Source organism: Sus scrofa, chromosome 4 (assembly GCF_054392235.1).
Source record: "Sus scrofa isolate SSC_HxYL_T2T_F1_AM1 chromosome 4, Sscrofa_HxYL_maternal_Yorkshire_Landrace_v2.0, whole genome shotgun sequence".
NCBI classification, from domain to species: domain Eukaryota; kingdom Metazoa; phylum Chordata; class Mammalia; order Artiodactyla; family Suidae; genus Sus; species Sus scrofa.
The window spans coordinates 28,596,850-28,621,702 of NC_139386.1; the positions used below are offsets into that span (position 1 = coordinate 28,596,850).

Sequence of the window (24,853 nt, forward strand, 5' to 3'; positions counted from 1 at the left end):
AGTTACCTTATAGTATCAATTGAGCAATTATCTCCTCATCAGCAATTCTCCTCTACCAGATTGTTTTCATTAACATACAACCATTCTGAAATATCTACCGTCTTAAAATTTGAAACAAAATAAAATACCCCCTTCCATCTGTGTTACTACATCATCTTCTCAAATCAAAACTCTCTTGCAAGATTTGACTGTAGTTGTCTCATTTCTCATTTTTCCATTCTGTCTTGAACTTTCTTTGATCACATTTCCATCCTCACTACAATATAAAAGATTCTTGAAAAGACGACAAATGCAAAAATGATTCCCATGTTGGTAAAGTCAATGGCTTCATTCTACTCTATCCAGCAATCACTGTTGCCACTCCTCTTCTTGAACCACTTTCTTTATCTGGCTTCCTGGAATCTGCTCTCTTGTTTTTCTTCCTACTGCACTTACTCATCATTCTTCCTCAGTCACTGTGGCTGGCTTCCCCCTAACCCCTAAGGTTTGGCCTCTGTCTGTTGGTCACTATTCTATACCCAATGCAGAAAATCAAATACAATGAATAAATATATAGAACATTCTTTGTTTTGTACTATTAAAATAAGGCCATATTATTCAAAATTTTCCACATATTGCTACTTTAATGCAAAAACATTTCATGAAAATATCTCTAAGTCAATTGCTATAAATCCATTTTTCTTAATGTCTGGATTATATTCTGTGGAGTAGAAATGTAATAATTTATTAAGTCATTCCCATATTATGGACATTTCTTTGTATGCAATTCCCTTATATTTTGTTGCCTCAACCTTAAAATGAGAATAATAATATTTCTTTAAAAAAAAGTTTTTTCTGCTATGCCTGCAGCATGTGGAAGTTCCCAGGCCAGGGAATGAACCCACACCAGAGCCATGACCCAAACTGCTGCAGTGACAATGCCAGATCCTTAACTCACTGTGCCAGAAGTGAACTCCAATAATATTTCTTATCTCACTGGATGGTTGTGAAGATTAAATAAATTACAATAACATATAAGAATGCCTAGCACAGAGTATGATTTGACATGTATTACCTGTGTTCTTAATGATAGTAGTAAATATTTGTTAAAGTTTAGTTTTCACCCTGATACCAAAACCAAAGATACTACCAAAAAAGACAACTGCAGGTCAATATCACTGATGAATATGGATGAAAAAATCCTCAACAAAATATTATCAAACTGATTCCAAGAACACATAAAAAGGATCATAAACCATAGTCAAGTCGAATTCATCCCAGTGTCACAAGGATGGTTCAACATATGCCAATCAATCAATATGATATATCACATCAACAAAAGAAAAGACAAAAACCACATGATCATCTTAATAGATACAGAAAAGCATTTGATAAAATTCAACATCCATTCATGATAAAAACTCTCACCAAAGTAGGTATAGAGGGAACATATCTCAACATAATAAAAGCCATTATGACAAATCCACATGATACTTGACATAGTGTCCGTGAGGATGCAGATTCGATCCCTGGCCTTGCTCTATGGGTTGAGGATCCAGCATTGCTGCAAGCTGTGGCACTGGTTGCAGATGTGGCTTATGTTTGGTGTTGATGCAGCTTATGTCTGGTGTTACTGTGGCTCTGGTATAGGCTGACTGCTGCAGCTCAGACAGCTCAGAATCAATTCAACCCTTACCCCAGGAACTTCTGTATGCCATGCATGTGGACCTAAAAAAAAAAAAAAAAAAAAAAAAAAAGCAGATATACAAATTGGAAGGGAAGAAATACAACTATCATTATATGCAGGTGACATAATACTCTATATAGAAGATCCTAAAGACTTCACAGATTACTAGAACTGATCAACAAATTCAGCAAGGTAGCAGAATAAAAGATTAACGTATAGAAATCTGTTGAATTTCTTTACACTACAAATGAAACATCAAAAAGATAAAGTAAAAAAACAATACCTTTTACAATCAAATCAAAAAATAAAATAATTAGGAATAAACTTGACCAATGTGGTGAAAGACATATGTTGAGAACTATGAAACATTGATAAAGGAAACTGAAGATGGTTCAAAGAAATGGAAAATACCCCATGTTCTTAGATTGAAAGAATACTTGTTAAAAGTACCATACTATCCAAAGCAATTTATAGATTTAATATCATCCCTATCAAATTACCCGTGATATTTGGCACAGAACTAGAACAAATAATTCTAAAATTTACATGGGCCCACAAAAGACACAGAATTGCCAAAGCAATCCTGAGGAAAAAGAACAAAGCTGGAGGCATAGCCCTCCCAGACTTAAGACAACACTACAAAGCTACATTAATCAAAACAGCATGGTACTGGAACAAAAACAGACATATGGATCAATGGAACAGAATAGAGAGCCAGACAGTCTCTTCAGTAAGTGGTACTGGGAAAGCAGGACAGCTACCTGTAAAGGAATGAAATTAGAATTCTCTCTAACACCATATACAAAAATAAATTTGAAAAAAGACTGAAGACCTAAATGTAAGAGCAGATGCTATAAAACTCCTAGAGGAAAACATAGGTGGAACACTCTTTGACAAAAATTGAAGCAGTATTTTTTTTGAATGTATCTCCTAGAATAATGGAAAGAAAAGCAAAAATAAACAAATGAGACCTAATTAAACTTAAAAGCTTTTGCACAGCAAAGAAAACCATAAAACAAAACCAAAAGGTAGTCCACAGACTTGGAGAAAATATATGCTAATGATGCTACTGACAAGGGATTAATTTCCAAAATATATAAACAGCTCATATAGCTCATTATCAAAAAAAGCATACCAGTCAGAATGGCCATCATCAAAAAGTCTAAAATGCTGGAGAGGATGGTAGAGAAAAGTGAACCCTCCTACACTGTTGGTGAGAATATAAATTGGTACAGCCATTACGCAGAACAGCATAGAAAACTAAAAGTAGAGTTGCCATTATGACCCAACAATCTACTTCTGGACATATATCTGAAAAAGAAGAAAACGCTAATTTGAAAAAATACATGCATCCCAATGTTCATAGCAGTGCCACTTAACAAGAGCCAAGACACTGGAAGCAACCTAAATGTCTATCAACAGATAAATGGATAAAGAAGATGTGGTATGAATATACAATGGAATATTACTTAGCCATAAAAACAAATGAAATAATGCCATTTGCAGCAACACAGATGGACCTAGAGATTATTATACGAAGTGAAGTAAGCCAGACAAAGAGAAGTATCCTATGATATCACTTATATGTAGAATATAAAATATGATGAAACAGACTCACAGATATAGAAAATAAATTTATAATTTATGGTTACCAAAGGGGAAAGGGGAGCGAAGGGGTTAATTAGGAGTTGGATATTAGCAGATACAAACTACTATATATATAAAATAGATAAACAATAAGGACCTACTGTATAGTACAGGGAATTATATTCAATATTATGTAATAACTGATAATGGGAAATAATCTGAAAAAGAATATATATATTCTTTGACAAATCACTTTGCTGTACACCTAAAACTAACACAACATTGAAAATCAACTATACTTCAATTAAAAAAAGAAAAAAATGTAGTTCTCATTATTTGTGTCTGCTTCAAATACAGTTATCTTCTTGTAGTAAGGAAGAAAAATTAAAAGAATCAATTGTTACGTATATTTAACAAGGTAAAATATTTGTTATATCTGAAAGGGATTTATAAATATGGAATTGCTTTTGTCATTTCCTATTGCTATAAAAATACTAAATTTTCTTTTTACTATTGCTTCTTATTAATTTGGATAATGTCCAAAGCAAGTGTGTTTCTGTTCCCAGTAAAATGTTAATGATTCTTTCAAGGAATTATTGTTGAAAATCTTTAACAATGGTAAATTAACTAAGGATATATATATTTTTTTAAGAAAAATAGTTACTTGTTTTCTTGTTTTTTTTTTTTAATACCATAAATCAAGAAATGGCATGAAGTTTTGGCCTTAAACTATTCCTCCTATAAATCTACTGCTCTGTATAAGCATTACTGGATGGAGTATTAATTAGCCTTGTGTTTGAATTGGGGCAGTACCAAGAACTATGTATCAATATTCGCCCCAGGGACATAAACCCCCAAGCACAACAGAAGGTCAAATGTATCTGAAGAAAGGAAAATTATAGAAAAATGTTAATTTTTTTTTCTCCCTATCCGTTTCATGTTTGTTGTCATGGTTTAGTATGCTATTGTTTATATGACTTCAGGGAAATTTCCCTTTTATCTGTTTTAGAGCCTACTCAGCAGTCACAGTATACATTCATCTACCTCTTTAGTCATTTATTTATTTATTCAACAAGTATTTATGGAGTGCCTACTATATTCTAACCATTGTTCTAAGAACTGGAGAAAAATACAAAAAAGCAAAAAATATTACCAAAAAACAAAGTTCCTACCTTTCCTGCCTTTGTGGAATATACATCCAGGTGGGAATTTCAAACAATAAGTAAGTAAGTAGATAATATAATGCCCAGGAGTCGTAAATGCTATGCCTATCCAGAAAAGGCCACTCTGAGGAGGTCCTCATTGGGCAGGAAGCCAGGGAGCCAGTGCTGCAGAGGCCTGGAGGAAGAGTTCAAAGCATATACAGAAGACACCAAGATTACAGATGTGCTTGAAATGTTTGAAAATTGGCGAGAAGGCCAGTGAGGCTGAGCACTGAACACAGGAAGGGCTTCGGAGAAATACAGTCAGAAGGAAGCTGAGGACCAGATCATGAGGGACCTTGTAGATCAGAGTAAGAATTTGGATTTTATTCTACATGTGAAAGGACGATATTAGAGCATTGAAGATAGGCAGAAATGTACATTTACATTTTTTAGAGGATATAATCTTTATTCTTTCCTTTGCCATAATCATTATTGCCCCAATCCCTGCATTTCCCATACCTCCACCTGAATGCGGGTAAAGTTGAAAACTTGCTCCACTTGCTGGTGGGGAAACATGATGGTGTTAAACATTCCCATCTGTGGGTGCAATTGGCTAGACGCCTCTGGAACCACTTTTTTTTCCTTCTTTCTTTTATTTTTTTGGGGGCCTCACGGGCAGCATGTGGAAGTTACACTCAAATGGTTATGCATTTGCTAGGCTTCTGTATTTATAAAAATGGGGTGTCTGAATTTGTATTTCTCATTGAATATATGCTTTGTGGCATGTTCTTAGGAGTAGTACCATCTTCAGGCAAAAAGCAATTTTCAATTAATCTCATGCTTCTAAGAGAAGGCACTTCACCTTTGCACACTGGCCATTCACTTACTGGGTCTTTAACAATCTAAGACTTTGGAAAAAGCTTATTAAATTAAAACAAAGCATTCAAAGACAAAAAGGCAGTCATATCTTATGAACTGAAATAAATGCAGCAGGATTCAAATCTAATTCTCTTCTAAGAAGAGCACCAACAGAGAAATAACTTGATATTTGTGATGTGAAATCAATCACCTTCTCTCTACTTGAGAGGACTGACAAGTAAGGGCTTATAAAGAGGCTAAAAAACATCTTTAACAGTTTTATGTAGGCATAAAGGATTCAAAATGTGACTAAATCACATTATTCAGTAAATGAACTTAATAAACCCACAAGCAGTTGCTGAAAATCTTTATAGAGAACTGAGACTGCTCTGTGAGACTTTTTGAGGATGCCTGGATGTCTTACTTTGGCTCTTGGCCAAGATAAGGACAGTAGGATTTATGATGTGTTGCTTAAAGTCCAAAACTCCCCTGAGGACAGCTAAGCTGGTTTGTTTACTGATGGCTTTCCCCCATGTGACAGTAAATTTTATGTATCAACATGAGTGGGCCAAGGGATGCCTAGATAAGCCAGTAAAACATTATTTCTGAATCTGTCTGTAAGGGTGTTTCTAGAAGGGATTACCATTTGGAGGAGTAGACTGAGTAAAGATTTGCCCACCAATGCCAGTGGGCATTATTTTTATAATCTAATTCTTTGAGGGCCTGAGTTGAACAAAACAGAAAAAAGGTAAATTTTCTTTCTCTGTTTGAGCTGTACCACCTGTCTTTTCCTGCCCTTGGACATTAATGCTCCTGGTTCTCTAGTCTTTGGACCAAGACTGGGACTTCCACCACAATTCCCCCAACTCTTAGGCCTTCAAGCTCAGATAACTAAACCACCGGTATCCCTGTCTCCAGCTTGTACACAGCAGGTCTGCAAAACGTGCTGTCATCTAATATCTGAAATCCAATTTTAAATACATTTTGTCCAGTTTTAGAGTTGCTTAAGGCAGGATGATAAGTCTAATACCAGTTACTCCCATCTTTATGGAATTGGGAGTCTCTCTGTGTTGAGCATCTTTTTATATTCTAGTGATCTCTGTATAATTTTATTGACACATCTGTTCAGTATTTTTTCTCCTCTGTCATATTTTTCTTCTTAATTTTCAGGAGTTGTTTATGCATTCTGGAAATATAAAATTCTTTTGTCAGTAAGATTATTGTAACTATTTTCTCCCAGTCTGTGTTTTTCCTTTTAACTTTCTTAATTGGAAATCAACTTGTGCCATCATAAAAGATCAGGCTGGGTGGTCAGGAGTCTGAGGGGAGTTGTCTCAAAAAAGAATAATAATCTCTGGCCCAGTTTCTAGACCTTAGGCAATTTTTGACTCAGAGCTCACTGACTGAAAAGAGGCTGGATTCCTAGACAGACGGAACCACAGAAAATGCATACGATAATGACTAATCCAGTTCTTCCCCAAAGGGTCTTAGTGCCATTTACTCAGATAAGTATCTGCTGGAAAAAGAGAAATAACCAAACATTTTGAAGACTTTTAGGTACACATTGATACCAGGAGATCCAAAGCATTATCATGTTCCCTTCCTACCCTCTGATTATAGTGAGAACACACAGCAGTCATGCAGTAAAGGAGGTTTGATCTAAGGTTTGTCTCACTGTCAGTCCACTGGGATCATAGATGCACCATTTCTCTGGTTCCCTAATATTTATTTGGGATGGAAATACTTGGTAGTTGGCACAATCCCAATATTGGATATTTGACCTGTGGATCAGTGGGTAAAGCCAAGTGGAAGCTTTTAAAGCTTTATCTCCTGTAACCAAGATAATAAATATTACATCAGGAGGAGGGGAAGGATGGCATAAATGAATCCCATATCTTAGAGTGGTGCTCCCTATCATATCCATTTAATTCTCCAGTCTAGTCCATGCAGAAACTAGAGTAACTGTAGACTGCTCAAAGCTCAACCACTTAATAAACCTGCCTACACTGCTGTGACTTGATATTTGTTAGAGCAGATTAATATGACTAATATGACCTGAGGTACTTGCAGAATTCCTATCAAAGAAGAGGATCAGAAAGAGTTGGTACTCCAATAGAAGAGAAAACAGTACACGGCCAGGGTTTTGACCTCGGACTAGCTTAACTTTCCTGCTTTCTATCACAATAGAGTCTAAAGAGATCTGGATCATCTAGACATTCTGCCAGAACATCCTAGGTGTGGAATATGCTGCCACCAGAATCTGAAGTACCCTGTTTTCTTCTCCATGGTAGGAAGTGCACAGTGCAAAATTTGTCCTCTGATTTGGATAGAATGTCTTAGGATGCCTCACTTGAATCCCTAAAAACTGTCACTGCTGTGTCAGGCCTCTAGATTCCTATACAGCTTATCCCTCCAGCAACTGGATCTCATGTATTTTACCAAGTCCTCCAAAGCACTAGCCACTTTTTCTGTATCTGGCCTCGTTGCTATGATGGCTTTAATACAATCAGGTTTGTATGGCATACATGGCAAGATTTCTTGCACCTCAACTTGTACCTCCTACAGAACACTTTCCTATAGGCTGCCACTCAAAACTGGCAGCCATCCTTGAGGACCATCTGGACATAGCACATGACATCACTTTGATCAACTGTATAGATGATATCATGTTAAGTCATAAGGTTGAGCAGGCCTGGCAACAATTCACTGTAAGATAGAAGAGATACATCCAGAATGGAGCATGAGTGGGATGAACCACGTAAACAGGGAGCCCAGAATGCAATGTTATTCAACACCACAATACCAGCACCTCTGTTTCAACTCACACTTGAGAGCTTACAGAGCATCTCTTATGACCAACTAATGGAGGAAGAAAAGAACAAGTTCTTGACAGAGGAGTCAGGTTGGTATTTGGACACAAGTCTTAAATGGATAGTGGCTGTGGCATAGGCTGGCAGCTGTAGGTTCCCTAGCCTGGGAACCTCCATATGCCGTGGGTGCGGCCCTAAAAAGCAAAAAAACAAACAAACAAACAGAAAAATTAACCATTACAGATAGTTATTTGTTTTGTAGGGGAAAATCTGAACACAAATTTTAATAGAATATAGCATCATTGTAAAAAAAATATTAATACTCAGTTAAGAAACTCATGACACAGAAATATACCTGGAATTCATTGTAGTGTGTGCTTAATTGAGGGGTTGGCAAATTTGTGTCTTGTCAAATTGCCAGAGAGTAAACATTTTAGGCTTTGCAGACTATACAGTTTTTGATGCAACTACTCAACTCTGCTGTTTAATGCAAAAGCAGCTATAGAAAATCCATAAACAAAAGAGCATGGCTACATTACAATAGATTACATTTATAAAAATAGGCAGAGTTCCAGATTTGGCCAGAAGGCTATAGTTTGCCAAAATCTGTTCTAACTCATCAGCATCCAAAGAACTCTAAAATTTTATCAATCAAAATAAAACCTAGCTTAAAATTCAAAAATCTATTTGTACAAACCAGTAATATGAGTACTGAAGCTAGAAATTTCATTTTAGTCAAATTGATGTCTAGTACAAAAAGTATAACAGCAGGGCTTAGAGTATTCTCTCCTTGTACCCAATGTCAATCATACTTTACATGTTTGAACATCTGAATAATTTTTTTGCATATTAATGTGTGTCCTACAATGACTTTTGTAAATTCTGATCACATTTAGTTTCAAATTAGTTAGAAAATTTTAATGAACACATTCATAAATAGAGTGCCAAAAAGCAATAGTGTATTACAATTATTGAAAACAAAGCTGACAATCAGGAAGATATTGAAATTTATCCTTGTAAAAGCAAGGAAGAAACTGAATAAATTAACTTTTTAGAGCTCAATGTGTAAGATTTAATTTTAAAATTCAAAAAGTGCACTTTTTTTTTTTTTTTTTTTTTTTTTTTTTATCTTTTTGCCATTTCTTGGTCCTCTCCCGGCAGCATATGGAAGTTCCCAGGCTAGGGGTCTAATTGGAGCCATAGCCACCAGCCTACACCAGAGCCACAGCAACACGGGATCTGAGCCGCGTCTGCAACCTACACCGCAGCTTACGGCAACGCCGGATCATTAACCCACTGAGCAAGGGCAGGGATCGAACCCGCGACCTCATGGTTCCTAGTCGGATTCGTTAACCACTGCACCACGACGGGAACTCCAACAAAAAGTGCACTTTTGATATCTCATCTTGGAAGAATCTTTTGATGGAGCTCCTATTTTTAATCCGATATATGTATATTTTGCATTAAAATGAAATGAAATTGAGAAGGCCTATTATTTTCCATCATATACATTTTGTGAAACATTCAAAAGAATCATAAATAGTGACAATTTACTTCTCAGGTTTTTATCCTGTAAGAATATTTGTTGAAGAAAGATACTATAAATGAAGAAAAAAAATTAAAATATTTGGGCTAAAATATTTACACATTAAAAAAGCAACAGAATTTTCTACATTCAGCAGAATTTTTCTGAGCTTATTAGGTGATGAAGTACAATAGGGAGAATTTTTCCTCAATTAAAACTTTATGTTTAACAGAGAAGAAACAAGAATATCAAATTTATTAATCCTAAAATGCAAATTTTAAAAATATTGTGGGCAATTAAAAATAAAAAAAATAATTATACCATATGGAAAAACATAATCTTAAGAAAATACCAATAACAGTATTAAAAATGGGCACAGTCAAGAAACTGATTAAACTGAATGAATATGTATACAAATAATTTTTCTGCTTATATTTTATTCATAAGAAAATTACTATAAAAAGTTTCTAAAAATTTGCTTTATTTTCATATTTTATATAAATTTTAAAAATTCTTATTTTAAAAATAATTACACTTTTCATTTTAGAAAAAAATTAATTTTTGAAAACAGCTTTGAATGCAACTATTTTATAGGCCAGTTGAAATAATAAACCAATTTGTCATTCTATATGTATTTTTAATTAAGTAATTTAAATTGATTTTGGTGTCCTTTTTCTTCTCAAAACTAAGCTGTTTGGAATCTAAATTATTTGCATCTTTGTGACACTAAACAATAAAACCAAAGAATCCTCTTCAGAATTCATATTCTTTTCATGGCAAAGGGTGGGAGAATTCTAATAATTTCCATTAAATATCTCTGATCACATCACCCACACAACCCAATCCTCGCAAAAACCATTTTCTAGATATTACTTTCTCCATTTAAAATTCAAAGAAAAGGAGACAGAAATGAAAACTGCTGAAGATCACACAACTATGAATTGAAAAGGACAAAGTTAATTTAAAATTTTGCCTTCCTCTAAAGTCCAAGTTGTCAGTATGCTATATTTTGGAGGCCAGATATTTATTATTAAAATCATATTTGTGATGTGATGTAATCTGATTATGAAATTAAAAACACAGAGAAAAATTAAAAAAAAAAATTGTGTGGGGAGTTCCTATCTGGCTCAGCACATTATGAACTTGACTAGTATCCACGAGGATGCAGGTTTGATCCCTGGCCTAGCTCACTGGGTTAAGGATCTGGCGCTGCCAATGAGCTATGGTGCAGATACGGCTCGGATCTGGGATAGGCTGGCAGCTGCAGCTCTGATTTGACCCCTAAAAGCAAAAACCAAAAAAAGCCTTAATACCCACAAATAACTGGTAGTACTTTGGATTGTTTCCTCACTGATTTTTCTATACATGAATTGTTTGTATTTAATTGATTGGGATCATTACAATGTATTACATTCTTTAGCCTGAGAAGAGAAACAATGTGATAACAACTGACAATAAACCTCCAGGAGTTCCCCTACTGGCTCAGTGGTAAGGAATCTGACTAGTATCCATGAGGATGCAAGTTTGATATCTGGCCTCGATCAGTGGGTTAAGGATCTGGCATTGCTGTGGCTGTTGTGTAAGCTGGCAGCTATGGCTCCGATTTGATCCCTAGCTTGGGAACTTCCAATTGCCATGGGTGTGGCCTTGAAAAAAAAAAAAATCCAAATAGCCTTGAGACATTGTCTTTATGACAATTTAGTTTTATAATATTAAGTGCTGACTATTGCACCTCAAAAGCCTCAGTGAATAATAGGCCCTATAAAAGAACCCTCATTGGTTCTACATAGATGAACAAACTCTGCAGGCCTACAAACCCCATACTTGTTCAGGTTTAAGGCCCAAGAAAGAGCATGGAGTCAGCGACAGAGACCTCGTGGATGGGGGAACTTACATGTCTGAAGCCCAGTTCTGCAGTGACATCCCCCACCATGTGCACAGGACATGACCACAGGCTTCACCCAGCTCGAGGGGAAAGGGGAGGTTGCCACCTATAGGGGGAATCACATCAGCTTGGCTCATTAGTTACCAAGGAAGCCAGCAGACAAGCATGCCCCTCACCACCTCTTCCATAAGAACCATTACTAGTTGGGGCCTGGGGCAAGTATGCAGGAAGGTCAGCCCTGTGAGTGGGGTATAGGGGAAGCCGGCACTGGTAGAGCATGGACTTACAGTGAGCAAGAGAACAGCCATCTTGAGTGGCCTCACTGTTCAAAGTTGCATATAGAATATTTAAGTCACATTCGGCTCCATCTGAGCTATCTTTCATCATACCATAAGTTTCTTGAGGGCAGGCACTATACCTTATAGGACAGCTGCTCAGATTTATTAGGTACTTCAAAAAGATTCAGTGTTTTTTTTTCTTTGTCTTTAAAAAAGTTTTTTTTTTTTAAATTGAAGTAGAGTTGATTTATATTATCTTCAGGTATAAAACACAATGATTCAATATTTTTATAGATTTGTATAATTTAAATGCATTTTGCCATCTAAAAAATCCATTCTTGAATAGCTCACATGTGTAATTAGAGGAGGATCTGAATAAAACAAATTGGAAGATGCTCCCTGTACAGTGTTACTTAGGATCAAAGGCTGGTGACAATTTGAAACTTTCTTATTCTCTTTCTCTTCTCCCCCTTTCCTACCTTTCTTCCTTCCCTCTTTCCTTCCTTCTGGAATAAGTATTTCTCAAGTGCAACATAATTCTAGACATTTATCAAGATATATGCTCCTTCCATGTGTGAAAAAGAATCCCTAAGCATTCATCATTATAAGTGATATTTATACTAATTTTTACTTTTTATTGTGAGTCGTGGAAAAAGAAAAATATTCTTTTGATTTGCAATTGTATGTTGCTCAGTTTGGCATTTTACTCATGGTTATAATATGAGACGGGAATAATAGCTTGCCTTTATATAATATCAATTATATTCTTTTAGAAGTCTCCACAGTTTCTCAATGATTTTATCTTAGATGTGTTTACATTAAGATTGTTTTTATTATTTGTGTTAATGTTCTCATTTTATACATACTGAAGTAAAAATTAATTTGTGAATTATGAATTCAATACACTCATGAATAAATTCAAAGAATTTATGCATTATGAAGAGATTTTCTGACATAGCTTCTTGTTATTTTTTTGAGGGAGGCAGTTAGACTGACCTGAGTTCAAGCTGTAATTCAGCTTTTTTATTTGTTTGAATCTCAGGTTCTCATCTGTAAAATAACTACCTCTGAACAGTGCTTTGGGCATTCTATAATGTAACAGGTGAAGATTGAACCAATGGGCCGGTATATAATTCATGTTAATGCAAAGAAAGTAGTTTTCTTCCCACTCCCTGAAAATGCAAAATACAAGAAAGAGAAAATAAATATAAAAAATAAGACCTGCCAAAAATTCTGAAGAAGTCAAATCCTATAATATGTACACAGAATTCTCAAAACATCATATGTGTGGAGATACACTTTGAGAATGTCTGATAAAATGTTGCTATGATCAGAGAGGTAGGAAAAATAAAGCGGTCCCTTGGATATCTATAGGAAGGACTGTGATATCAGACTCATAACCCAGATGAGGAAGAGGAAGAAGAGCCATAGAAGAGAGAGACAAGGAATTAGCACCAATTAGCAGATACACACACTTTGCGTCAGTCCTTTGCCAAATTCTAGGGACACAAGTGCAAGTTACACAGGCCTTGCCTTCAGGGGAAATGCAATTCACCAGGAGGGTTATTCATGCACAGAATACTATGCTGAACTGCTTCCTTATGTAGCCAGGGAGGGAAAAGGATTTCTTACCCCTGAGCTGGGCAAAGGAGGTGCATTTAAGTCAGTAGAAAAAGCCCGAGTGAAGGCAAGAGAGAATGTAGTTTTCTAGGCAAATTAAAACAACTGTGTGTCTGGAGTTTGGGGCTCTTGCAAGGAGTGGTAGAGGTGAAGTTGCAGTGGGAACCAAAGACCAGATCATAGAGGGTCCTCTGGCATTCTGTGATTCTACTCAAACATTCCAGCTTACAGCTCCCCAGGTATGCCACACTGTCTATTAACTATAAGACTGGTCTTCTCACTCAGATACTTTGGCTTATCCTTCCTTCCAGGTGTTTGAACTTGCTGTTCCCTTTACTAGTTGTCTCTTCTGGATCTTGTGGTTGGTTCCTTCTTACCATTCAGGTCTTAAGACAAATGTAACCTTCTGAAAATAATTTTTACTGATGTCTCCATTTCTTCTTAGTTTACCCATAACAATTCTCACATTCCATTGTTCTGCTTTCTTTCATAGCATGTCATGATTTGAATTTGCATCATAAAATCTTTTTTTTATATTTGTATCAATCCTCTTCCCCACCCCCCACCCCTAATTATAAGGTAAGTGCCATGAAAGTAAAGACCTTCTCTGTCTTATATACTCCTCTTATTCTAGTACCTCTAACAGTGCATGGCAGTCACTGGCACACAATAAATAAATCATAGGTTCTTCCTTCTGCTAAAAAGTCTCATCGTTTCTACATCAAGCCAATTCTGACTTCTCCTTCAGGTAGTATCTAGGAATCTCCTTTCCATTAGTCTCTCCTACTTCCTTACTGCCTGAGAGTGGGAGGTGTTTTTTTTATTTTATGTTTCCCAAGAGAGCACCTCATGCACATTTCTGTTTGTCCTCCTCATACGGATATTCAAGCATCTGTTTGTTTGTCTGTCTCTCCTGTTTTATTCTGAACCCCTGAAAGCATGAACTATGTCAGCTAGTTCTATTACCAGATGCCCAGCCTAGTGGCTGAAGAATACTAGACGCTAAGATTTTTTTTTTCTTGTTGAGTGATAGTGAATAAATGAAAGTGGACTATAGAGGATCAAGACTGGAGGTAAAAGAGCAGATAGGGGCCTCTGACATCCACTGTTAGGCATCTCGTCTTTAAAAACATCCTCACTCACGAACAAGATGATAGTGTGTCCTCAGCCAAGGATGGTAGTGGTTTATAATAGTGAAAAATGGAAACAAGGTTTTCTCATCTAAAAGGGGAATGGTTAAATCATATTATTTTTTATTTCTCATAATGGGATACTGGAGTTCCTGTCATGGTACAGCAGAAACAAATCCAACTAGGAGCCTTGTGATTGCAAGTTTGATCCCTGGCATTGCTGAGTGGGTTAAGGATCCAGCCTTGCCATGAGCTGTGGTGTAGGTCGCAGATGCAGCTTGGATCTGGCGTTGCTGTGGCTCGTAGGCCAGCAGCTACAGCTCTGATTGGACCCCTAGCCTGCGAATCTCCATATGCCACAAGTCTGGCCCTCAAAAGACAAAAAGCCAAAAAAAAAAAAAAAGAAAAGAAAAAAAAAAGGGTACTAAATAGCCGTTAAAAATAACACAGGAATTCATATAAACTGAAATGTAAATTTCTCCGAAACTCTTAAGTGAAGATAAAAATCAAGTGAAAGACTGTTATGTAAGGCATATTCCCATTTATGCAAACAAAAACCCCTCTATATTTGCATCTGTGCATGCACATATATGCAAATGTAAGGAATACGCACCAAATGCTTAATAGAAAATATATATGTGGGAGGAAAGAGTGGGTGGGATGAGGTGGTAAGAAAGAGAAAATTTACCCTTTTTACTTTTATTTTGCTTGGATCTTTTACAATGGGAAAATATTCGCTTATGAATTACATAATTAAAAATAATTTAAGGAGTCTATGTTACTAATATGGGCAAGAAGGATCTGAAATAAGGCAATGCCAATGAGGAAACAAAAAAAATAATCTCTGCAATTTGTAGGAAGTCCAAATGACAGAACTGGTAGGAAATGAAGGAGAAGGGTAAGTCTTGGATGACCAAGATTGGATGCCTATGTGGATGATGGCATTATCTGCCATGTTGGACAAAAAGACAAAGAATAGTAGAGTTAGAAGGGAAGATAAGTTTAGTTTAGGTAGGTTGAGTTTGAGGTGCTTATGCAATTTTCAAATGGATACATTCACTAATTTGGTACATTAAGTTTTGTAATACTGCAAAGAGGTTGGGAATAAAAAGGCAGATTTCAGACAATCAATATAGAGATAATATTGAAGCTTGGAAGTAGATGAGTTTTCCCAGTAAGAGTTATAAAGCAGTGGGATCAATAAATCCCTAGAAACCAAATGCAAAATCTGTGACCATGTCTTTCCCCAGTCCTTGATTCTGTTGGAAGAGTTCCTAGTTTTCAACAGATTTTAGAAAAAGGTTTAATACACAAAAAGAAGGAAAGTAGAAGGAAAATGAAAAACAGCTGATAAGACCAATGAGGAAAACTATTTTTTAATGAGGTAAGGAAACAAAGAGAAATCATGATGGAGACTCGGAACAACTTGAACTGTAGAAGAACAAGGACATAAGGATATTAAGAAAGTCAAGGATATTAAGGCAGAGAAAATGAAAATGCCAAAAAGTGTAAAATTCTGCAGGAATGCCCACTAGATGAAATCCTCCTGCAGAGCAGAGAATGAGAATAATTCAAGGCTATCTTTTGTCAAACAAATATCAGTCTCATAGATCAAAAGAAATAAAAAAGGAAATGGGGGGACTAAGATGCCTATTTACAAAATATCCTATCTTGTCTTGATATTTTGTTCTTTTTTTCCCTGAAGATAAAGAAATTCTGGAAATTATCCAGCTAGACTCATGGCACATAACTGTGAACCAATATGCAGTGAACTTTCAGATGGGAAATGTTTATTGGAGGCTGTTACATAGTAACACATAAGTTGGATATTGAAGGCATGTGACAGGTCACAATAAGCATTTCTTATAGAGATGTTAAGTAGCTTGTCACTCTGTGTACCTGTTATTATATACATACTACTAAATTCAACTCCTAGAAGTCAGTAATTGACAAAGCCGCAATATAAATCCAGAAAGGTTGACTTTACATGTGCTTTATTTATGCCCGAATCATTTCTTCTACTAGATGTAATGTTACTAATCCAGTACAAATCCTGTTAAGTCAGATTGCTTTCCAAGGATTTTCTGACGGAAGTGACATTTCAAACAGCATGATGCTAGGATATATAAGCGTCTTGAAATATTTTCTCCTGGATGCCCAAGCCTCTTTTGAGGGCTTGGAGAAGAACCCAATAAACATGGCTGTTATGCAGGGATCCAGTGCCTTGGACAAAGTGTGCCCTTGACTCTCTACTCAGAAAAGCATTCCTCTCCCACATTTAGGCTTGGGTTACCCTGGAAATTAGTTAGATGAGTTAGTTCTAAGATTGTAATGGAAATTGTAACTCATTTCAGGTATCCTATTAGATTTTCCTTTCCTTTTCTCTCCTTCCTTTATTTCTCATTTTTGCATTTTCCTGTCTTCTCCTAATTTCTGGTAGGCTCCTGCTTCTGTTGTACATTCTCTCTAAGCTCACACATATAGTCATTATGATTACACGCATTGAGAAGTTGTCTCCAGGATCTTTAATGTCCTGAATTATACTGTGATGTGGAATTTGTAACTGTTACAAAGAACATATGAGTTGTGAGTCAGAGATTTCTGCCAAGGAGAAACAAAAAACAAAACCCTTTTATGAAAATAATTACAATAACTACAAAGAAAAAAGAGGGGGAGAGAGAGAGAGCCCTTTGTTATTAAGATACCCAATTTCTCAATACCTCTGTGTCAATTTCAGTAGCAAGGATGCTCTATTCCTTCCTAGTACAGAGACAGAAATATTTTATGTCCAAGATAACAACTGAAATAGGTTTTTCTGTACACTAATCTCAGAGAGCATCCCTGGAGATGTTCCTGTGATTGAATAAAGATGCTCAGAAAGCCTGGTGAAGCATATTTTCCTTTTTATTTAAAGTGAAAATTAAAATTAATGAACCCCATTGTTCCATGTTCACAAATAGCCTTTCGTATTTTGGGGTCTCTACTGGAAACCACATTAACCTTAGTAAAAAGAAAGAGATTTGCACCACACATACACAGACACACACTCACACACACACAAAACCCAACAAACAAACAAAAACCCAAAACAAAAAAAAACAAAACCACTCAACGAACTAGGGATAGAAGAAAATACCCTCAAAATAATAAAAGCTATGTATGAAAAATTCACAGTGATCATCATACTCAGTGGTGAAAGGCTTGAAAGGTTTTTCTCTAAGATCAAGGCAAGGATCCCTGCTTTTGCCACTTCTATTCAAAAATCAGTTGCATTTCTATTCACTAAGAAAGAACAATCTGAAAAGGAAATTAAGAAAGCAATGTCATTGGAGTTCTTGCTGTGGCACAGTGTATTAAAGATCTGGTGTTGTCTCTGAGGTGGTTCGGGTCACTGCTGAGGCATGGGTTTGATCCCTTGGCCAGCGCAGTGGGTTAAATTTCCAGTATTGCTGCACCTGTGGCATTGATCACAGCCGAGGCTTGGATTCGATCCTTGGCCCAAGGACTCCCATATGTCACAGGTGAGGCCAAAAAAATTTAAAAAATATACATATATATCATTTACAGTAGCACTGAAACTGATAAAATACTAGAAATTAACCAAGGATGTTAAAGATTTGTACAATTAAAACTACAAAACATTACTGAAAGAAATTAAAGAAGACATAAATAAAACATCTCATGTTCATGGATTAGAAGACTTAATAATTTTAAGATGTTAATACTATCCAGAGTTATCTCAATGCACAGATTCAATGCAATCCCTATCAAAATCTCAGTGATTGACTCCATTTTCTGCATCTATTATTATAATCATATTTTCTCTTTTAATCAGTGAATGTGAAAAAGTAAACTGATTTGTTAAAATATTAATCTAGCATTCTAATCCTGAATAAATCCAACTTAATAACTGTACATACTGATATTTTAACTATGCTTATGAATTATTTGCCTATAATTTTCCAAATTTATAATGTTTTGTTAGATTTTGGTATCAGTGTTACATCAACATCACAAAATTAGTTGGGAAGTATATCCTCTTTTTTCTATTTTCTGAAATAGTTTGTATAAAACTGATATTATTCTGTCATTAAATGTTTGGAAGAATTCATAAGTGAAAACCATTTGAGACAGGAGATTTCCTTGTGGCAAGGTTCTGAGGTACAGATAAAATTTCTTTAAGAAATAAAGAATGCACATAAAGATTCAAGAAACAGAACACAGTCTCCAGATGTACACTCAAAGTACAGTCAATTTGTTTTTTAGAGAGCTTGTAAATTAATTTAATGAATATAAAATAGAATTTTCAACAAATAATACTAGAACATATGGGTTCATATGGAAAAAATGAACCTCACCCTACTCATAAAAATTAATTTTAAATTAATCAGAGACCTAAACACAAAAGCTAAAATAATAAAAGTTCTGGGGGAAAAAATACTGGAGAAAGTAATTGTGTCAAAAATAGGCAAATATTTATATGTAGGAGAGAAAATCAATAAACTACTAAAAATTGGTGGACTAGACTACATAAATCTTTAAAACTTATGATTTTCAAAAGATACTTTTATAAAATGAAACTGCCAGCCACATATTTGCAAACATTCTGGTAATCGATCAATATATCTGATACACCAAATAAACGTGTATCAGAACACTTAAAAAGACCCTTACAGGTCAATAATTAGAATACAACAGGCAATTCATGAAAGAAAATGCACAAATGGTCAATGTGTACATGAAAAGGTGTTCAATATCAATCACCACCAGGGAAATGCAAATGAAAACCAAAAAGAAATACTACTACCAGTTACTTGAATGGCTGAAATTAAAAATAATACCAAGAATAAAGAGAAAAATCTGAGCACTTACAGAGAAAAGTTATCTGATAAATTATATTTCCTTTGATCACCATATGAAGACATTTTAAACTTGTTCCTCATTATATTACTAGCATTTAGCATGGGATATAACATGCAATAGTAGACTCAATAAATGAAAATGAATGAAAGGAGTGATGTTAGCAAGATGTCAGAGTAGAATAGACCAGCCTTTGTCCTCCCCTCTCAAAAAAATAGAGTGAAGAACCTTCAGCAACATAGTAAAGCAACAATTTGAGAGTATCCACACCGAAAGGATTTTTGGGGAGATCAGCTAAGCAGAGACATCTGGTGATGGCTGGGAACAAAGAAAAAGGGTGGAAGCTATCAGTATCAGCCATACAGCAGGGGCCCACCTACACTTCAGACCCTGGCTACATGGGTGATCTGCAAGTGCCTGCACCTCAGCCACCATTAATCAACTCCATTCCAGACTTTGGCTCTATGGCTGAGTCATAGGCACCTATCACTGTGAGGGCAGGCTAGCTGTACCTGAGGCCAAGAGGAATCCTCTTGGATATGATATCTTACTGTGGGAGAAAAGTAGTAAGGACATTCCCAGCAGCCTTTGTAGAAGAGGTGAAGACCCCAACAGTTCTCACTGCCACTGCAGATACCCTAGACACCGAGGATGGCTGCAATGTTTGCTGATTCTGACAGCTGATGGAGCTACATGGAGACGACACCACTGAGCTCTCCCCACAACCAAAATAACCACATCCCACTAAGCCAGCAGAGTCGTAAACACCCATGAATGAAAATCTTTCCCCACCAAAGCCAATGCATAAAGTTTGAATGAGGTGACTGTTCCATCAAATGCACAGATATCAACGGAAGGATACAAGAAACATGAAAAAAATCAAAGAGATGTGACATCACCAAAAGAACACGATAATTTTCCAGTAACCGATCCCAAAGAAATGGAGATCTATGAATTGCCTGGCATAAATTTCAAAATAATTTATTTAAGTAAGCTCAGTGAGCTACAAGAGAACACAGACAAGAAAGTCAAGAAAACAATCTATGAATAAAACACAAAGGTTCGATGGATAGATTCTTAAGAAAGAACCAAATGGAAATTCTGGAACTGAAGAATATAATGAATGAAAAATTTAAAATGGAATGGAGAACATGAATAAAGGGCTTAATCAAACAGAAGATAGAATCTGTAATCTTGAAAATAGGTTATTTGAGGTGATCAAGTCAGAGAAGGAAAAAGAATAAAAGAATGAAGAAACCCTATGTAATTTATGAACACTATCAATTGGAAAAATATTCACATTATGGGAGTGCCAGAAGGAAAGGAAAGAAAAGGGGAGAAAGCTTATTTAAAGAAATAATGGCCCAGAATTTCTAAAATCTGGGGCAAGATATGGACAGCCACACACATGAATTCGTAGAACTTGGGAACAAATCAAACACAAAACTGATTCTTTCTGTGTAACTTAGATGAATAGTTAATTAATTAATGTGGTCTTTTCTGGTAATCTAAGCCTACTTTTCACATTTTTTAGTACACTAATCATACTTACACAAGAAGGAAACTTTGTTCTTTTAACTCTCTTAAGGTAGGTAATTCACCTGCTGATCCCTGTAAGGAATTCATTATATGTTTAGAGTCTGATTTAACAGAAGAGCTTTACCCTCCCTGATCCTTAAAGGCAGGAGTAGACCCTCTGTTCTCTTTTCTGTACCATCTTCTCTTTGTATGTACATACTTCTATTTGTAATTGTCAGTTGACTTATTTTTTCTTTCCTTCTAAATTGTAAGATCCTTTTAAAAGCAAGTGATCTTATCTTGTTAATATTTGTATTTCTGTGACCTATCCTAGCCCAAATCATGTACAAGGACATCCAACATGTGTTTGCTCTATGAAGAATAGAATTAATGGGTGAATAAATGAATGAATAGTTGTATACACACAGGGTCAAAGATTATAAAATCATGGGAAATTTAAACATCTAATATCCAATTAGAGTCTTGAAAGACTGAATTTATTACTAAAATCATACATCGTCATAAGTAAGAAATGAACAATATTGCTTTCAACAAAGAAATAGTGCAAACCTTCTTTAAGAGTAAATTCATGAGTAAACATTTAGTGATCTACAAAATACATACACATAACGCTGTGTAAGAGATTTTTGAATCCTTACTATGGATTTCTTGGAAAGACTGACAAAAAAAGTACTTTCCCTTTGACATTGAGGTAAGGTGTGTGTGAATGAAGGGTGAGTGAGATGGGGGGTGAAAGAGGAGAGAGAGACAGTGACAGAGACAGACAGATGGGGACAGAAAAAGACAGAAAGATAGTATGCATATGTATTCTTGCACATGTAATTCTAACAAATCAATAGTTATCAAAACCCACATTTGTGGAAAAATCTTAAAGAAAAAAAACAAAACAATTATTTTCTATTTGCTCCAACTAATAAGACAAAAACATGTGCAGTCATTATTCTAAGAGGCAAACTTTATCTTCAAAACATCTCTCTTACTAACCATAAGAGGCGATTAAATCTTCATAATGATATCCACTACTTGTATTGTTCTGGCTAATGATGGATTATAAATAAATACAATTTAACAATGTAGGATAATAGGGTTGACTATTCAATTTAATAAGCATCAGGTTAATGAAACCAAGGGCATGGATGTCACCTCCTTGCAAGCTAAGTAGAATTGCTATTTTGATGGTTTGAAGCTGCTGTTCCCTGTGCTATAGTCAAACCACATCTAATGTATCAAAACTCACTTATTTCCTCCTAGCACTGATCTCTCACATCCTCTTTCTCTTCTTCATGCTCCTCTTTGTGTCTCTCCATTTTCTCTTCCTTTCTTGTATCACTTAGTCTCTATTATAAATTGGGTGCATTTTAGACCCAGAATTTATAACACAAAAATAGGACAGATCTACTTTCAATATGCTCAGAGTCTAGCTAGAAAGAAGTACAATAAGTAACCATTACAATGTAATTTGGAAAAAAATGTTCCTCTAGTTTATTACAGAGGAGGAAACAACAAATTGATCTGAGGGTAGGTTTAAGAAGACCTCACAAAGGAATTCTCCTTAATGTTTATCTTAATAAGAGGACTTTCATGGAGTGACATTTCTCTAGATGCTTCATTACTCTTTCTAGTGTATGTTAAAAGGTACTTAATAAGTATATGCCCAATGATTGAATGAATTAATTTTTAGTTAGAGAATATGATAAATGCATAATGAGCAATATGATAAATAAAAATGCATAATGAGCAATATGATAAATAAAATTAAAACATTTGATTTTTTAAAGATGAGATTACAAATAATTTTCCTGTGGGTTTTTAAAAAATGAAATTTATAAATTGTACCATTTTTGGGAGCAAAATATTTTACTTTTTAAAAAGTCTTACTTGTTTATTACTTTTATTTTGTTTCTTATGCATCAAAAGAAAGTTTCCATAATTACACGAATGCATGTATAATTACTTTAAATTCATCATTTATCTAACCATTATTTTTGTTTTTTACGTCTTATGATTAACTCATAAGAAGAGCCATTATCAGTAACTTTCCATCTCTGAGATTGGGGGAAGGAGAAACAATACAGTCAGCCCTCCACATCTTCAGATTTCACGTCTGCAAATTCAACCAACTGCAGATTAAAACTATTTGAAAACAATTCCAAAAAGTTTCAAAAAGCAAAACTTGAATTTGCACACTGCTATTTACATAACATTTACATTGTATTTACAACTATTTATATGACATTACACTGTATTAGGTGTTAAAAGCAATCTAGAGATGATTTAAAGTATACAGGACAATGTGCATAGGTTATATGCAAATACTGCACTCTTTTATGTAAGAGACTTGAGGATCTGAAGATTTCAGAATCTGCAGAGTTCCTGGAACTAATTCCTGTGAATGCCACGACATGACTGTATGTGTATAGTTCACTGTGGGCTGCTTTAACATAGTGCCCAGGAAGCCATGTTTAGTTTGAACCCTTTAAATTTCCCTGAGGGTCATTAAGTGCTGTGAAAGGCTCTGAAAAAGAAGATATTACGTACCTTAAATGATTTCCTGAACCCAAATCACATTCGGGTCAAGAGTTCCTTAACTGGGAACAATAATAGCAGAAAAATCATCACTGAAATTATTAAAAAAAAAAAAAAAAAGAATAAACAGAAACATCAATTAAATAGAGACAGTGGACCAGAAAGGGGAGCTCTCAAACCCTGTGATGGTAGCAGAGCCCAACAGGAAGAAGAAAGACTCCTCTTCTTTCTGGGCAGGTACTCAGCCAATGATAAGCCATGGACTGTGCTTACTATAGCCCTCCCCCCAATTCCACCAACTTCCTCTCTGTGAGAGATCTTTTTCCCTGGCTGTTCAGGGACTTGCATGTGGCTTTCCACAGTTGCAGACACCAAAATGCAATTCTTTGCTGATCCTGAGTAAAGCCTTTTATTTTTATTTTTTATTTTTTGGAGAAACATCTGACATTCTATTTGTTTTAGGTTGTCATTTTGGTGACCCACACAGGGATTCAGAGAAGACCCCTGATGGCTCTGAGGATGGTGAATAAATAAGTGTGGCTCACTGCTTTTCTTGCCAACCCTGGAGTTTGAAGGTATGTCTTTTTCCTAGATCTGAGCTTCTGCCCTTTTTACATTTTGAAGCTCTCCAGGTTTTATTCAGGATCTATTTTAAGGGTTTCACAATTTCTGGTTAAGGCCTTGTTCTGTTTATGATTATTCATTTGGCACTTCAGTCTAGTTGAAATTATACTGTTCCAACTGGAACTGGATTAAACTCTGGCCCATTCCTTCAGAAATAGGAGCTGCTTCCTTGGAACTGTGCCAGTTGAGCTTTTAGCTCATTCCTTAGGTATAGGGGCTCTTCTATAGGAACTGAGTTGAGAAGCCTTTAGCTTGACTCCTCCAGGAACAAGCTCTTTTCTTAGAATTGCCTGGTATTATGCCTGTAGGCTGGATGAGATATTTGAAATGTTTAAGCTGTTTGAATTGCAAGCTGTTTGAGCTTTTTGAGCTATTCAGGCTATTTTAGTTGTTTGAGCTGTGAGCTATTCGAGCTGCTTAGGTTGTTAAAAAATTGTTCTTTTAATCTAGAGAAAAACTTCTGAGAAATGGGATCCCAGGTATCTAAATATTTTGAGGGCAGCAGCCCTGCAGGAACGGCAGCCATTTTATGTTTAAAAACCACAGTCCTTCTTCATGTACATTTCTGATGAAAAGGACTAACCTGACCAAAGGCAACTTAGAATATCAATAGCCATTGTGGAGAAATTTTAAAATCCTCAAACTTAGTTTTCTTAAAACTGAATTGAATCACCATAGCTCTAAAATTTCCAAAAGTGAATGAAATGCCTCTTTTGACTGTTATCTTGAGCTTCCAACATAATCAGGAGTCTAAAATTGCTTCTCTGCCAAGTAAGATTTTAAGATTAATTGAGGCAAAC

The 24,853-nt window shown here is 35.6% G+C and overlaps 1 protein-coding gene across 2 annotated transcripts in view; it reads right to left on the minus strand.

The window, feature by feature from the left end:
- Nucleotides 1-220: 220 nt before the first annotated feature.
- The window catches only part of LOC110260239 (uncharacterized), a 440,837-nt gene continuing 416,204 nt past the window's right edge, over nucleotides 221-24,853 (minus strand). The window contains exons 8-10 of one of the 2 annotated variants that reach the window (XM_085021872.1): nucleotides 23,442-23,521; nucleotides 20,917-20,975; nucleotides 604-1,707 (exon numbers count right to left, since the gene is read on the minus strand). The gene's annotated coding sequence lies outside the window, so the exon portion shown is untranslated. Of the gene's footprint in view, nucleotides 1,708-20,916; nucleotides 20,976-23,441; nucleotides 23,522-24,853 lie in introns of both variants that reach the window. The other variant, XM_085021871.1, reaches the window with a different exon arrangement.